This window comes from Nicotiana tomentosiformis, chromosome 9 (assembly GCF_000390325.3).
Source record: "Nicotiana tomentosiformis chromosome 9, ASM39032v3, whole genome shotgun sequence".
NCBI lineage: Eukaryota > Viridiplantae > Streptophyta > Magnoliopsida > Solanales > Solanaceae > Nicotiana > Nicotiana tomentosiformis.
Window position 1 is genome coordinate 80048041 of NC_090820.1, and position 9167 is coordinate 80057207.

The window sequence follows — 9167 nt, forward strand, 5'->3', positions numbered from 1 at the left end:
CACGCATGAATTTCAAGATTTAGCATAAGTTAGGCTTCTTGAAGTAGGATACAAGTGCATATCTAGCTATGGGTAGCACTCTGTCATTGCTCTAGAGGCTCAAAGCTCACAAACTGATTATTCGAACTGTTAAATGATATTTGTCCTCAAAGATGGGTGAATAAAAGAAGTTACATGCTTGTTAGCTAATAGCCAGCACCATCCATAGTCACTGCTACTTTGTGATCAGTCAGAAGTAGATTAGTATTTGGTCGGTTGACATTTTAGTTGCTTGACGGCAAGGAAGAGTCTAAGTTGGGGGTGTTGATGTGCCGTAGAAATGCGTCACTTTTGATACTAATTACATAGACTTTAGCTCATCTTTTAAAGCATTATAAGTCATTTCTTATGTAGTTTTGGTGTTTTACAGGAAACCAGACTTGAAGAGCCAAGACCATTAAAAAGATGACAAAAACCCATGGAAAGGCAGAAATGCGGCAGGTCTGCGACTGCAAAAGTGATGTGCAGACCGCAGACCCATCGCAGAGTGAAGAAGATCATCCCAGTTTCTGAGAGTCAATTCTGCGATCCATTGTGCGGTCGCATAACTCTTGTGCGGACAGCATAGTGATCGCAAAAAGGAGTTCCAGTAAAGATGACTTTGCGGTACGTTATGCAGTCGCGAAACTAATATGCGGACCACATAACCAAAATGCGATGGAAAACTGGAAAAGTTTGTGATCAATTCTGCGGTGAAAATGAAGATGTGCGAACCGCGAAAGCTTTCTGCGACCCATTCTACAGTCGCAGACTTGATCAGCATGATCATGTTTTTTTACTTTTTGACCACGAATTTTAGACCATTATAAATAGAATGATTAGGGTTTTTGTGAAGTATCTGGTCTTACATAGAGAGGCTAAACTTAGGGCATTGAATGCACCATTATTTTGGAAGTTTTTGAGAGATAATCTAAGACTTTGTCCACATTTGTAAACTTTATGACTTTATTTATTACTTTTTTCTTGTATTCTAGTATGAGTAGCTAACTTTAAATACTAAGGCTGTGAATCCTAAGTGGGTGTAAGGTTAATGGGTGATTATCATTGAATATATATATATATATATATATATATATATATATATATATATATATATATATATATATATAATGGTCGGTCGATTTCTATTCAATTCCCATACTTCATTTATGGTTGATGGTTGCAAATATTGACTAGTGTCATTTCACTTTATCTTTACTTAGAAAAGTGGGTTGGGTTTGGTAAAATTATATAGCACGAACTCAAGGCTTTAAACCTTATTTAATAGAATCGCTTAGGGATAAGTGGGTTCTACTTGGCATAAATTGGTTGTTCTTAATTGTAACTTTTTTATATTTGGAAAAATCATAAAGAGGAAATACTACCTAATTATTAGAAAATATTGGGTAGTCATTTAGGAACCATTTGCATATCAAAGGACCTTCCATTAGAAATACATAATATTAACACCAATAGCATTACATTCCATTGATGGGGACACAACCTTAGCTTCTTAATCAAATTAATTAAATTATCCTAACAAAATAGCTTTTCTTGACAATTCACAATTACAAAACTCTTTTTAAACTAACGGAGTAGAATTATGGCTTAAGTCAAGTTTCACACTATTCAAGTAATCTTTTTACACTTATTCCTTGTGGGATTCTGTAACGACCCGGCCGGTCGTTTTAAGTATCACAACCTCGTTCCCCCATTTACTGCTCAATTTATGCCTTGCAGTTGATTTATGACTTATCGGGTTAGTTGGTTCGGGTCCGAAAGGATTTCAAAGTGAAATGACATACTTAGTCTCATAATTAAAAACTTAAGTTGGAAAAGTTGATCAGATATTCATTTATGTGTAAACGACCTCAGAATTGAATTCTGATGATTCCAGTAGCTTCGTATGGTAATTTTGGATTTAGGAGCATGTCCGGAAAATTATTTGAAGGTCCGTAGTAGAATTATGCTTGAAATGCCGAAAGTTAAAATTTTGGGAAGTTTGACCGGGAGGTGACTTTTTGATATCGGGGTCGAAATCCGATTCTGAAAATTTTAATAGGTCCGTTATGTCATTTATAACTTGTGTACAAAATTTGAGGTCAATCGGACGTGATTTGATAGGTTTCGACGTTCTTTGTGGAAACTTAAAATTTCAAAGTTCATTAGGCTTGAATTGGGGTATGATTTGTGTTTTTATTGTTGTTGGATGTGATTTGAAGGCTCGACTATGTTCGTATCATGTTTTAGGACTTGTTAGTATGTTTGGTTGAGGTCCCGGGTGGCACGGGTGAGTTCCAAGGGATTAACGGATCATTTTTTGCCTTGGTGAGATTGCTGATATCTACTGTTGCCTTCTTCTGGCTTCCTTATATGCGATCGCATAGGTCCATCCGTGATCGCGTAAGCTTAATTGGGGCAGGGATATTTTTGTTCTATGCGATCGTGTGGGGAGAATCGCGATCGCATAGCTGGGAAGAGAGAACGCATCGCGAACGCGTGGGAAAAGCTGTTCGCGAAGATGAGGTGAGGCAGCTGGGGTTCGCGAGCATTGTTCTATGCGAACGCATGGGCTGTCCGCGATCGCGTAGGCATGGGAAGATCGTGCTTTGCATTTGTGTGTGTTATGATACGGTCGCGTAGAGAAGCTCGTGTGTTATGGATTCGGGATGCTCGTGCTTTGCATTCGCAGTGTATTTTGGTCTTCGCGATCGCATAGGGTTATTTTGGCAGTGGAGATGTTATGCTTCGCGATCGCGGGACTTGGTCCGCGATCGCATAGAAGATGAGAGGTCCGGATAGAAAGTTTAAGTTCAGAAAATGGGACTTCGTCTCATTTTTCATTTTTGATGGATTGGAGCTCGGGAGAGGCGATTTTTGGGAGCTTTGCAAGGAAAATAATGGGGTAAGTGTTTTTAACTCAACATTGGTTAAATTACCCGAATCCATGGTTGTTTTTAACATTTAATTGGTGAATTAAGTTGGAAAATTGTGAAAACCCTCTTGGTTTAATTTGGAGATTTGAGGGTCGAGTTGATGTCAGATTTGAGTGAAATTTATATGGTTGAACTCGTGGTTGAATGGGCATTCATATTTCATAACTTTTGTCGGGTTCCGAGACGTGGGTCCCACGGGTAATTTTTGGGGCGTAATTTTGAATATTTGGAAAATATTAGTATTTTGATATGGAATTAATTCCTATAATTTTTTTGGGCTGAATCAAATTAATTGTGACTAGATTCGAGCCGTTTGGAAGTTGATACGCGCATAATGGAATTTCCGTAGCATTGCTTAGCTTGCTTGACATTGGATTTGGCTTGTTCGAGGTAAGTAACTCTTCTAATCTTGGAGTTGAGGGTATGAACCCTGAATACATATATTATGTGAATTATTGGGAGGTGACGCACATGTTAGGTGACTGGCGTGTGGGCGTGCACTATGGAAATTATGACATAATTGTTTTCTTGGAATTTTATAGTAAACAAATCTTGGCATTTTCCGTGTATTGTCATATGTTAAAGGAATTTGAGTTGAGAATCATATTGAAAATCATGTTGAGGCTATGTGCCAGTATTTTTGGGACCCATAGAGGTCATTTTGCTATGAATTATTATTTTAAATTACAAATTCACACTCAGTCATATTCATTTCATTGCATATCATATCTCAGTCTCTGTTGCTATTTATTGATACATCATATTATCATTTTCGGGCTATTTTCATGACATTGTGAGCCCGAGAGACTGGAGAGATTGATGATTGAGTAAGGCCGAGGGCCTGATTGTGAGGATTATTATGTGGATTGGGGTTGCCCGCCTGCAGCAGGCTTTATAGGCTTTATTATAGCACGCGAGTTGGCCGTGCAGCACGTGAATTGTCCGTGCGGATCCTTATATTATACTATAGCACGTAAGTTAGCCGTGCAGCACGTGAGTTATTCGTGTGGATCCTTATATTATACTATAGCACGTGAGTTGGCCGTGCAGCACATGAATTGTCTGTGCAGATCCTTATATTATACTACAGCACGTGAGTTGGCCATGTAGCACGTGAGTTGGCCGTACAGATCTAGATATTTATATTATGGCACATGAGTTATCCGTACATCACGTGAGTTGTCCGCGCAGCACGTGAGTTATCCGTGCAGATTATAGCGCTTGGGCTGTAGGAGCCCCTCCGGAGTCTGTACATACCCCCAGTGAGCGCAGGTACCTACTGAGTGCGAGTGCCGAATACGTGTGTTGAGTGACTGGGAGGACTGAGTAAAATGATACTCTGAGAGTATGCATATGATTTTATCACTGAGTTGCATCGCATTGACATGTACATATGACATACAGCTATAGTGATGTATTTTCCTCAAGCTGTACTGTATCACATCATTCATGATTTATCACACATGTTGACAGATGGGCATAGTGATGCATTGGTTTTACACGAGTTATCTGGAAAGAAAATGAAACATCTCATTTATTATTGAAAGGATTTTGTAAAAATTATTGTTTTCAAACTTATTCATATTTTTGGCAACTTTGGTAAATGATTTGGGTTTTCACTGGTGTACTTGAAAGGAAGAACTATTATTTTTGAAATCATGATTTAGCTGAGCATTTTTATCTTTGAGTTACTTCTGGTATTATTTGCTTTACGTTGTTATGGACTGTTGTGGACTATTGGTTTTGGACCCAACCTTGGTAAAAGCTCGTTACTACTTTTAACCTAAGGCTAGGTTTGTTACTTACTCAGTACATGGGTTCGGTTGCACTGATACTACACTTCTGCACATTGCGTGCAGATGTTGGCTGCTGTTGCTGTGCTCGATAGTTGCCAGATTTGAAGATGTACCTGCGTTCCTGTTGTAGCTACCTCTTGTTCATGGTATCCTTAGATTTATAAAAGATCTGTTATGTAATTTTCAAACAGACTATGTATTTATTTCATCTCCGCTTTGTAAACTCTATTCTTAGAAGCTCATGATTTGTACTACCAGTTCTTGAAAAATGTATAATATTAAGATCTTTATTTACTTAAATTGCTTTAATAATTGTTATTATAATTAGATAGTTGAAAGTTGACTTACCTAGCGGGTTGGGTTAGGTACCATCACGATTAGTTGGATTTTGGGTCATGATAAGGTGGTATCAGAGCTCTAGGTTCATAGGTTCTACAAGTCATGAGCAAGTCATTACGTCCATACTTATCTTCGAGAGGCTACAGGGCATTTAGGATATATACTTCCCATCTTTCTTTCCTTATCGTGCGGGATTGATTCAGCTTGAGAAATAACTCTTTGAATTCCTTCCACATATTCTTATGCGGACATGAGCGCTCGGTATCAGTTGTGCATCGCCGGCTTGTGATTCTATGAACGAAGTTCGAGCGTGTATACTGTGTTTTGGTGATTGGCCAGTCTGGAGGACTTGAGGCCATGGTTAGACCGCAGCTTAAGCTCGGTAGCTTCAGTTGTAACTTGTACATTTGGACTTATATGTCTGGTAATGTCCCTACAAGTGGAATTTGTGGCTCGATGAGCGGTGAAATGGCTTTGTGATGAGTATGATGTAACTACAGGATGTGTTAAGATGATGTGAATGTGGCGATAAGTGTTTCCTTGAAGTGTAAAGGAAGGCCATTGGGTGCTTGATTTTCGTTTTGATGTGACGTACAGTCTCGAGTGTGAATGTTTTGAAAGATCTTTCACGTTGTTAAATTTTGGGGAAAATTAAATTCTCGTGTTTGGTTAATGAGTTTGGACTCAATAGAATAAGTGATTGCATAGTAATTGTGACTGCGAAAGGTTATAACAAGATACTAATTTAAGGTTAAGCAGGTGGTTTATCCCCTGCGGAGTAATCTACGTAGGTGCATTCCTTATGATGTGAGTAGAGAGTTTCTTTTCTGCCAATAGGGCATATGTGTGGAGATTTAAATTTGAATCTGGCTGAGAAAGTTGACTTAAGTGTCATGAGAATGATTGCAAGCTTAGCGGATGATTTGGGGTATTTTTATGGTTGGCATTGCATATGTTTGAGAAGAAGTTTTGTTGAACTGACTGTGGCATTATGGCAGTAAGAGAGTATTGGTATTGTGAGTTATCGAATGTTTTGATTTATGGCTTTGAGCCAAGTGGGGGAGTCTGCTATTGGAAATTTAATTCATAACTATGTGTCAAATTTTTGTTTTGATCTGAGGTTTACTTGGGAATCAGTGATGACTTGCAAAGGTGGAGTTCGAGAATGACTCGAGTAAGGAAATTTCTTGATACGGGTTATATTGCGCTTTATGAGTATATGAAGATCGTGGGATGAGTGAGTTGTTATTTGTGAATGATGTAGTGCCCACGGAGTATGAAATTGATCGGTGATATTAAAGTAGAGTTAATTCTTTGAGTGTTGTTGTGCTAATGGGGCACGTGTCTCTTGGCCCATTTGGGCAGTGTATTTGGGATTTGAACAAAGATGGAGACTCTCGAGAAAGTTCCAATAGGTTCGAGGTTTATATATAGCAATTGAGAAATTCTCCAGACTTATGTATGGATAAAATCTGAGATTTGCAGTTAATGGCGACTGGACTTGCGAAAATTCTGTATGACTAGGGACTCTATAATTCAGTATAAGAAAGGAAATGGGGACAATTTTAAATTTACATAAGGTCTTTCAGAGTGGGTGTCACGGTTGTGGTGCTTTGGGGTGCTTAAGAGAGGAGTCAGCGGCTTATGGGCCTTAGGGCGTTATGGTTTTATACTAGGGTCTCTTGTGTGGTGAATATTTGGCTAAGGATCGTGGTGTTCCAGCAAGGAGGAGTATCAATTTGAAGGCAATTTAGAAAGGACTTGGAGAAATAGAACATCTTGGTAGTAGGTTGAGTTGGCACAGTAATGGATATAATCGGTTCTTTGGGTACTTATGGTGTGGCTAGTCTCCACAAGTGTTTCGTGGCAATGCTCTTGGGTTTGGCGACCTGCGTGGCTTGGTTGAGCTAGAGAGATTCAACTCTGATGGCTTGATTGTGTGCAAATGGATCCCAAAGCATTCTCGAGGATTTCTACCACGGTTTGAGATGGGTATTTTCCTACCAGCCTGAGGAGCATGTTGAGTATTGTGATTTTCTACCGGATGGAATCAAATGGGAGGCTTCTAGCTGATCGGATATGTATTTTACTTGTGACTCAGAATGATTATGAGGTTCTAACAAGTCGGGAAAGAAAAAGATCATTATATATATTCAAGAGTATTTACAACGTCCGAACAAGACCCTACACAAAAAATAGAAAAAACTCTAAGTCTCCTAGTTATCTCCGGAGGCGGTCTCTCCTCCATTAGGCTCCTCCCCGCTCTCAGACCCACTCTTGCTCCCATCATCATCTTCATCATCGGAAGCTAAAGCTTCAGCATCGGCTTCGAGATCTTTATCCCTTTTTATCTCTTCAATGAGATCGAAATCTCGAGCATGGATCTCCTCGAGGGTCTCCCTCCAAGATTAGAATTTGGCAAGTTCAGCAGCACAATATGCTCGAGTTTTAGCGGTCTCGGCTACCTCTCTTGCTTGTACCTGAGCGGCTTCAGCGTTGGCCCGATAGACATCCACGAATGCATCCGCATTGGCCTTTGCTTTTTTAGCGTCAGATTCGGCTTTGGCAAGTTTGGAGGCCAACCGAGCCTCGAGCTCCTCTATTTTTCTTGCTTGGACCGAGCTCTTCTCCTTCATGTCTTGAAGTTGGTTTTCGACCGATGATAATTGGGCTCGAGCAGTTTCTTTTTCTGCGGCGAGACGGTCCATACCATCTTTCCATCTCAAGGTCTCCGCCCTTATCATATCGACCTCCTCACGAAGCTTCCCAATCACCTAAAGCTTCTACTGCAGCTGTGAGATCAAAATATTAGCCACTGTTCCAGAAGTGAGCCCATGGGTTTTAAGATTATCATTACCTGCTCGGTCAGGTCGGTCTGGTCTTGATAAGCCTTGGCCAACTCAGCTCGGAGGTCCTTGATTTCTTCTTCCTTTTGCCCGAAGAGGATTCTAAGGGCGTTTCTCTCTTCCGTGACCCGTCGGAGGTCGGTTCGTACCGGCGCAGCTCAGCTCGAGATCGAGAACATGCTTCTCGATGAACTGCTGTAGCCTACGAAGAAAGAAGAAAAGAAGTTAGAAAAGAAAAACAAACATGAAGGTGGTACCATCGAAGTGAGTTAAGGCTTACCCTATTCAGAGCCTGCTGTACTTGGTGGAAAAGAACCAATACATCACTAGGGCTGGCAGCATCCTCGATACCGGTAAACAGATCACGAAAAGGGTCCTCTCCCTCGTGAGGACTGTCTACCTCGAGGGCCGACAAAGCTTGGGCCTCTCGAATCGCCCCTTCAGAAAAGGCGGGGAGAGTAGGCAAGTCTCCGATTACTATTGCCCCAAGCGAGTCGCTTGGGGCGCTCTCCTCAGTTCGGAGAGCTTCAAGATTGGCCCTTTCGGATATACCCACCGGTTGTCGACTTCGGTGAGAGGCATCCTCGACCTCCATTAACTCGGGGACTTTGCCTGAATCCTTCTCTGATACCACCTCAGTTCAAGGCGGAGACACATAAACCACCATCGATCCAGCTCCCTTTGAGGCATCAATGGTTTTCTTCACTCGGGCCACCAGTACGGATCCATCATCTTCTTCTTCCTTGTCTTCATCCCTTAGATGCCGAACTGATTCTTCAGTCAAAGGGATGGTATTCTTCCTCGGCTTACAAGCCATCCTTGTCTTCGATTTTGGATCTTCGGAAGTAGAGGCCATTTTTCTCTTATTATCCTTCACCGATTCTGGAACAAAGGTCGAAGCCTCTTCCTCGTCGGATAGGGGCCTCAAAACTGCATCTTTGCCCGTCCTACACACAAGAAAATTGATTAAGTATATGGAAAACACTTCGTTCGAACTATCAAAGATACGAGAAAGAGGCTTACCATGATTTTTGGTCTCCCATCGGCCCTTTGACAAATCACGCCATGAGTGCTCGGCTTATGTAGAGGTCGAAGCCAGGACCCATACCCAGTTCTTGAGGTCACGCACTGCACCGGGCATCCAAGGAACCACTGCATCACAAAAAGGGATATCGGTAAGAAAGAAACAAAGAGGAAAAATAATAGGAGATAACAGCAAAGTTACACTTACG